Below are 8949 nucleotides of genomic sequence, written 5' to 3' on the forward strand. Positions count from 1 at the left end.
TTTCATTGCTATGGTTACAATCCCCTCCATGCATCATCAACCAACCAAAGGGTTGCAAGCCTTTCCTCTGGTCATCAACACACAGCCCCTCTCCCTCTCTGGGTCTAAAGTCCCTCAACCATTGCCCTTTACAGACTAGAACAGAAAAACTACTGTTGACTGAGTGCTACCCGTGTCCCACACATTTCAGAGAAAGCTTACCAGTTTTATGATATGGTTAGCATTATTCCTATCTTTACAAATGAGGAAACATGGTATTAGCACAGGTTAAGATAGGGAGTCCAAAGCATCTCAAAGACTCAGGGATTCAAAGGCATGGCCTCCAAGTCACTAGGCTTCTAGGTCGTACCTTCAACTATGCTGCACACCTCTGGACCATTTCCATGGCACTCTTATTTGATCCCTGAATTCAGATTCAAATGTTTATTCTCTCTCAGCGTCTACTCTAACCATATCTGTCCATTTTTTCCTGAGAATGTCCTACTACTTTTCCAAAGCCAGAAGAAAATTACAAATCTTTTTATCCCAAAAAAGAAATTCTGAACTCCAAAAATCAGAAGCAGACATACATGCAGTGTCTACTAGCATGTTTCCCTGTGCTATTCCTGTGCCCTCCCTCCTTACCTTGATTTCCAATTTGTGGTAGATGGCCAATGCAGAGTGCTCTAGGGCTTTAATGACAGAGGTATATGAGTCAGGAAACTTGGTGTATTTTCCCACGAGGGCAATAGAGCAGGTATCCCGTGAACAATCAAATCTACCCAAAAAAGGTCAAGAAACACCCATTTACTTAGACTATACATAACCTTGTGAGATCAAACTTGCTTTTAAAGGTGAAGAAAAACATGTTGGGAAGAATATAATGGGAGTGGATACTAACTGAGTTCTCTGCACAGACAAGTAAACAGAGGCAATTTTAGCATGGGAGACTTTTAAAAGAAAGTAGATTTGAGAAGCAATTATAAAGACAGTTTTTTTAAAGTCTCATACAATTAAAAAAAAATTAAAATCTCAAAAGGTACAAAAATTAACAGACATAAACAGACAATTCAAAAGAGTTCATGCAGTTAGTAAGCCAATATAAAGAAAATGATCTAGCCTAGCTAGTAAATCAAGAGAAATGTAAATTAAAAGAAAATCTCAAAAAGTAATACTATTAAAATGTTGACAGATATACACAGAAACTGCTACATTAACCAGTTTCTTCTAAAATGAAATGGAGTAACCAAACTAATAGATAAATGAAAATAAAAAACAGAGCCATAGAAACCATTAGGTCTTTCAGTGCAGGAATTCTACATGTAGGAATTTATCCAGGGCTTGGGTAGGGGGAGGACAACAAGCATATACATAAATGTTTATAGCACTGAAACTTCGGACTGCAGATCATCTCAAGTTGCTTATGGAATAAGACAGAACATGAAACAAAATTAACAATGTCTGAAAAACTATCAATAGCCTACAAAAGAAGGGAATAGTCAAATAAATGGTGGGCAACCATGTCAGAGAGTATACTCTTTAAAAAATCATTCAAGTATAAAAGTGTCACAGCAAAATGCTTGCAATGTTTTATGGAAACAAAAGATTACAATACTGTGCACCATTTTTGTAGCTACATAAAGATATGCATATATAAGAACAAGACTGAACAGGAACAGGTCAGAGCAAAGGAAGGAGTGCTCCCTTCCCAAATGTTTATTATCCTCATGGTGATTTTAGCAACTAGGACCAGGCATACCCATTGCTCTGAAATACTGTGTGAAGTACCATGTGACGATTCCCTCACCCAATAAGCAACTTCATGGCAGCTAAGAATCCTTCTTCACAATCGTCACATGTCTTATAGTAAGACCTTTTCCAAAATGTGTTGACAGAAATGTTAAAGTGTGACAGCAAGAGTTGAATTCCCTGAGGCCTTATAAACAAGAGAAATAAAGCTTGTCCCCCAAGCTCTTCATCGAGGCATACCTGTAAATAATTTCTCTCCACTTCTGCATTTTTTGTGACTCCCTCTCAACACAGAGATCAAGTCTTTGAAGAAGATAATCTACAACCTTTTGCTCTTCTAATAACAAGGGAACTTGGTAGATGGATGAGACATCAGGGACACAGAGGACCTGTGTAAACAAAGGCTATTTTATAAAAACAAGCAAAAATAAATGGCCTTATGAGCCCACTGCTGGTTGAATCGCCTTGGGGAAATCTCTCTCTCTCTCTCTCTTTCAATTTACAAGTAAACCCACAAAAGTAGTAAAAACAAAATCTTAAAAAAAAAATCATGCCCAAGTAGGATTTGTCCCAAGAATGCATGAATAGCTTAACATACCAACACTGATTCTCAGACTCAGCTGAGTACAGAGTACTCTCTTACATGCTTGCCTACAATGTATTTGACTATTTCCTTCTTTTGTAGGTTGTTGATAGTTTTTCAGATATTATTTTCTGTTAATTTTTTAGAATCACTTTTGAGTGTATAAAAATCCCAAAGCCCACCATCTACCCCAGGCTGCTTAAATCAGAATCCTTGGGAGGGAAGCAGACATCAATGTTTTTAAAACTCCTTGAGTGATTTTAATGTACAACCAAGCTGAGAAGCACCTTTAATAGGTTGAATTGTGTACTCCAAATGTTTGTGTTATAGAGCCTCACTCTTATACTTATGGATGTAATCCAATTGAGGAATATGTATTTCTTTATGTTAATGGACCATTTCAGTGTAGGGTACATCTTAAGCCACTTGTTTTTCCCTTTTTTAAAAACATTTTATTGTGAATTGGGTAAAGGTTTACACAGCAGATCAACTTTCCATTCAACAATTTGTACATATTTTGTTTCATCTCATCAATTGTAATCAAACAACGTAACATCACTTCCTCCCTGTGTTTGCTGTGTCCATTCCTCCTCCTATCCTAATCCTTCTGAGCTTTGTCTTTGGGTTAATGCTATCCTTTTCATCTAAAATGATTGACTAGTCAAAAGTGTGCACACCTCACTAGGTTATTATTCTCTTTATAGACTTGTGTATTGTTTGGCTGAAAATTAAACCATGGAGAAACCAATTACTTAAAAAAAAAAGGTTTTATTGTAAATTATGTGATAATTTTCATGGGAGAACATTAGCTTTACATTGATCCTATTGTATATTATTACATTGCCATGGTTACAATCCCCTCCATGTGTCATCAACCAACCAAAGAGTACATCCCGCAAGCCTGCCCCTTGGTTGTCAGCACATAGCCCCTCTCCCTCTCTGGGTCCAGAGTTCCCAGCCGTTCCATCTCTCCACGTCATCATCTCTGCCTCCATCTCTGGCATCACTGTTTCTCTGGGTAGGGTCTCGCACTTCGCTCTTCTCCCTTGATGGTCTCAGGGACCTCCACTCCTAAACTGCAAAGTCAACCACTCTCCTCCTTTTGCTACAAAGCGTCTACCTTTACATTTCCAACCCTCACAGTCAGTCCTGATAGTAATTATTCACTATTGTACCACATGAGTGCTATTCCCATCTCCTTTCATCAGTCCTGCCCAGACAGATTGGATACCACTCAGTGGAGATTCTACCTTCCTCCACGCCCTCTGGATCTAGGCTCCCTCTTGAAAGCTTGTAAGACAGTCACTTCTTGCCTTTGTAGCCCCTCCCCCCATTTTGGGTAGCCAATGTCCAAGTTGCCCATCCCTATTTACTGTGTATGGAGGGGGTGGGAATGATCCTCGCTGTAAAGGTTTATTCCCTCTTTTGAGCTGCATCCGTAGGTGTAGGTGAAGGTCATCAAATTGTATCAGATTACTTTTTTTTTTTCCTCTTCTTTCTTCTTCTAGTGGGTATTATCTGCATGTGTGGGTGTTCTTGTGCATATGCCCTGTCTTCTTATCAAGTTGACAACACTTCATTCTCCACTCTAGTTCTCTGTGGCTATGTCACTGACTCTGGGACCAGGAGTCCCTAGGTCTTGCTAAACTACAGGCTGACCAGGTCTCTACCCAGGTTCACAGGCATCTATTGAACGTGGTTGGACTTAGCTCACAGCTTCATTGCTGTTTTTCCCTCACTTCACCAATGTGGTCACCAGTCAGAGTGCATGTCTACTCGTGTATTCCCCATGAGTCTTAGTCTTGGAAAGGAGTTTGCCCTGAGGGGACCTGACTACTTGCCTTGATGTGTCCTGGGTGGGGTCAATTAATCTTTGAGATATAGAAGATCAGATTGAACACAGAAACATACAAGCACAGAAAGAGAAAGACTGATGCCACATGAAGATCACCAAAGAACCAAGGTAGAAAAACTGAAAAAGACAAGAATTTTACCTCAGGATTACAGATAGAGCCTTCTCCAAGTCAGGAACTATGAATTCAGATTTCTAGCCTCCTAAACTGTGAGAAAATAAATTAAAGCCACCCATTTATTGTATTTACTAAGATATCACTGTATTAGGAAACTTCACAGTGTAATTCAAATAGCCAATAACCTTGTCTCAAATTCCTGACCATAACCTCTCTACTCTCCTTCAGCTAAAGCTGACCAAAGCCACCATCTCAACTGATCACCCTCTAGATTTTTAAAATACTAAACACATATAGATATATTATATATATTACAGGTTTCAACATTTTGGATTTCTTGTAACACAAGTCCCCTCCATTAGCACAGACTAAAATACGTTTGACAATGTACAACACCCTAGACAATGACACCAGGTATACAGAGTTGATAACGTGGTCTTTGTCCTGAAGAAGTTAATTGTCTGTTAAACTAAAACACCCAATCAACCCCCCTGTTACCAAGTTGATTCTAATTCATAGAGACCCTACATAGGACAAAGTAGAACTGCTGCTTAGGGTCTCCAGAGTTGTAGATATTTATGGGAACAGTCAACATCATCACTCTCCCTAACTTATATGTCTTTTTAAAAACTGTATGCATGCATTACTTCATTCACTATGTACATTTAAATTTATTCATTTGGTACACAGTCACTAATTGCTGGGGAGTATCTTAAACAGGGACTCCTGGTGTGGCGCTGTAAGATCAGTATTGGATTGTAAACCACAAGGTCTGCAGTTCAAACCCACCAGCTGCTCCTTGGAAACCATATACATGGTCGCTATGAGTCTGAATTGACTCTATGGCACTTAACAACAACAATCTTAAACATGAAAAGAATATGTCACTTTTCTGGATCTTTGTCCTTAAGAAGCTCATTGCCTATTACGGAAGAAAAGCGTAGACACACAAAATTACCACTAAGGGCTCACATACTAAGATAGGCCCCTGGTGGTGAAAACAATTAAGCACTTAAGAAGGTTGGCATTTTGAACCCATCCCGCAGCACCCTGGAAGAAAGACCTAGTGAGCTGCTGCTGAAAAGTTATTGAAAACCCGGGGAATACAGTTCCACTCTGACACCCATGTGATGCTTGTATCGCTAAGGCAGGCTCACCACCAGCATGTATGAGACACATAGGTAGTCCAGAGGAGGACATGATTTATTTTGAGGCTTGAAGTCAGAAGGTGTGACAAGTTTTTCTGACAATGCCACTTTGTAGCTGGGCCCTAAAGGATGCAAATGAAGGGTGATTGTTAGATCAACCAGAGAGGAGATAAAGATTTCTCACAGAAGTTAGTAAGTACAAAAGACAGAGTGTGGGGCAATAAGAGAGCCGAAAGACAGGTAGCATGGCAGATGCATAAAGTAAAAGGAGCAAGGAGGAAAGAACCATTACAGATAAAAAACGATGAATGATCGAGTCACGGGCTGTCAGTGCTTCCAGGAACTGGCTCAAATGACAAAATACCAAGCCTCAAGAAACTGATTATCATACTCTAGGACAATTAGAAGCAAAAACATTTACTTGGAGGTTGAATTGCTACTTACTTGTTCAGGTTCAACGTGGCAGAACATCGATATTTTTTTTTTCACTGATGTGTCGAGAGGAGTTGAGCACCGGCACACAATCTATCAGTAAAGAAAACAAGGCGGTTTAGGTAGAAAGAAGGAATGATGAAGGTGGGCTTTATTCCTGAATGAAATGAAAACAGACATCGTATTGCTAAAATGGATAAAAATGTTCACAATGAGCACAACACAAAGTATGAAACTATGTATGTTCCCTATTTTCAGAACTTAAGTAATTAAACCTCAAATTCCAAAAGAATGGCAGTACATTAAGTAGACAGATTAATAAATTACAAGAGATAAGTGGGGTTTCCCTCTTTCATTGATATTCTTGACTAGAAAGGAAATGGAGAATGTATGAAGGAACGAGAGGAGAAATCAGGCATAGAGAGTACAAGACCTCAGATAAGTTAGTTAAGGAAATCTTGTAAAATAAAAGCCCCAATTCAAAGCTCTATTTTCTCTATCATTGATTATAATAAAAAACATGCCAAGGAAAACAAAGTTCCTGTCTGTCATGGAGAAGTTTTAATGAGAGCTGAATTAGATTTAATTAGATTGTCTAACTTAACTTAAGTTCGACTGTAAAGACCACAGTGAAACCAGGTAATCAGGAAATCTTACCAAGTCTGGAGAAAGCCCACATTCTCTGAGTTTCTTAACACTATTCTGAATGGGTTTAGTCTTCTTTTCCTCTGTTGAACTTAGCTATTTTACCAAAGGAAAAAAAAAATAAGAATGCGTTTTTAAGTATAGCTTTTCCTTGAACACCTTTCAATAGAAAAATAGGTATTTGACTACTTATGAAATTCAATTTTAATTATTATTAAAATTACACATGCCTATATTTTAGTGTCAGATAGTAGAGCAATGGTATCCAATTCCTATCCCCACCCCTCCATTTCGCAAACCATGGAGACAACTACTCTGCAACTATTTTAATTGATTCTTCTGCTCATTGACTTTTTTCCTTTTTTTTTTTTTTAATTGTAGCAATGTATATATATTGACACAATAAAATGTGTGTGTGTGTGTGTGTGTGTGGGCTAAAACGTGTGTGTGTGTGTGGGCGGGGGGGCTAATGCGTCAGTCTACAAAGTTGTTTGAACTGCAAGGTCAGTGGTTGAAACTTACTAGCTGCTCCTTGCAAACCTTATACAGGGTTGCTTTGGGTCAGAATTGACTTGATGGCACTTAACAACAGTGGTTACGAATTGGGCTGCGAACCACAAGGTCAGCAGTTTGAAACTACCAGCTGTTCCATGAGAGAAAGATGAGGCTTTCTACTCCCGTAAAGATTTACAGCCTCGGAAACCTTGTACAGAGTCGCTATGAGTCGGAACTGATTGCATGGCACATAACAATAACAACAACAACAATATATGTAAGTGCATATATCCATCTATCTATCTATCTATCTATCTATCTATCTATCTATCTATCTATCTAGCTACACACACACACACACACACATATATATATACATATGCACATGTATATACAGATTCACACACAACAAAACATTGACTATTTCAATCGTTTTTACATGTACAATCCAGCCACACTGACTATACTCCCCATGTTGCATAACCATCACCATCATTCTTTTCCCACCTCTTTCCTTTCTTTCTTTCTTTCTTACTTTCTTTCTTTTTCTCTCTCTCAATGACAAGTTTTGGAAACTTTTATTGTGAATTGAGTGAAGGTTTACAGAGCAGATCATCCTTCAATAAATCCTACACTTGGTTTAATCTCAGTGATTGTAATCCCCTCCATGTAACAACAGTTATCCCACTGCCTCCCTGTGGTTCTTATTTCTGTCCCACCCTCTTTCTCAACCCTTTATAACTGTGTCCTTTTGGTTTTTAATAATTGACTATTCCATGATGAGCATATCTTACTAGTGTTGTTGTCCTCCCTATACACCTATCTGCTGATTGATTCCTGGTGTGGCGCTGTAGGATAAGCACTGGACTGTGAACCAAAAGGTGGGTGCTTCAAACCCACCAGCTGCTCCTCGGAAACCCTGTACAGGGTTGGTATGAGTTAGAATTGACTTGATGGCATTTAACCACAACTGATTGGCTGAAAAATGGACCAGGACAAGTTCCAGCTCAGGTCTGAAGAGTGACGGAGGACCATAGTCTTGGGCTCCTCCAGTCTCTCTAACCAGTAAGCCAGGTCTTTTGTTTAGAATTTTGAGTTTTGTTCCTATTTACTCCCACTTTATCGAAGCTTTTCTAATGTGATCCCTTTCAAAGAAGTGGGTAGTGGTAGCCAGACACCATCTACTTCTTGTCTCAGAGCTGTGGATATGGATGTTCCATTAGTCCACTGGAATAATTGATTCTAAGTGTCTACAATTTTCATCACTCTTCTTTCCTCTGCACATGGAAAGACCAATAGTTGCACCATACATGGTCGCTCATGAGCTTTTAAGATCTCAGTCACTACACAACAAACTAGGATGTAGAACATTATCTTTATGGACTATGGTATGCCAGTTGACCATGGTGTCCCCTGAGACTTATGGTCCTGAGCCTCTAGGTCCAACAACTTGTTGCCTCAAGGTGCTTGGTAATATCTAAGAAGTTTTCATCATTGTGCCCCCTGTATGCATAGGTTAGTTTGCAACAAAGGTTTAAATATCCCATGATCAAATATCGTCTTTCACAACCTTGTGTATTTGTTAGTATACTCCCATTCTCCCTTTCATATCTGTTCAGCCTAAGTATTTGTGCATGTATTTACCTGTAGAACACAGTTGCTGTGTTGTTGTTGCTAGGTGCCATCCAGTTGGTACCGACTCATAGCGACCCTATGCACAGTAGAACAAAATACTGCCTGATCCTGGGCCAACTTCAGTACCGTTGCCATGCTTGAGTCCATTGCTGCTACCACTTGGCCAATCCATCTTGTTGGGAGTCTCCTTCTTTTTTCTGATGCTCCATGTTACCAAACATGATATCCTCCAGTGACTGGTCCCTCCTGACAATATGTCTGAAGTATGAGAGATGAAGTTTGGCCATCCTGGCCTCCAAGGAGCACTCTGGCT

General features: G+C 39.3%; 1 pseudogene; it reads right to left on the reverse strand.

The window, feature by feature from the left end:
- Positions 1-8949, reverse strand: part of LOC102834517 — a 55673-nt pseudogene that overhangs the window by 13955 nt on the left and 32769 nt on the right.

This window comes from Chrysochloris asiatica, unplaced genomic scaffold, assembly GCF_000296735.1.
Source record: "Chrysochloris asiatica unplaced genomic scaffold, ChrAsi1.0 scaffold00246, whole genome shotgun sequence".
NCBI lineage: Eukaryota > Metazoa > Chordata > Mammalia > Afrosoricida > Chrysochloridae > Chrysochloris > Chrysochloris asiatica.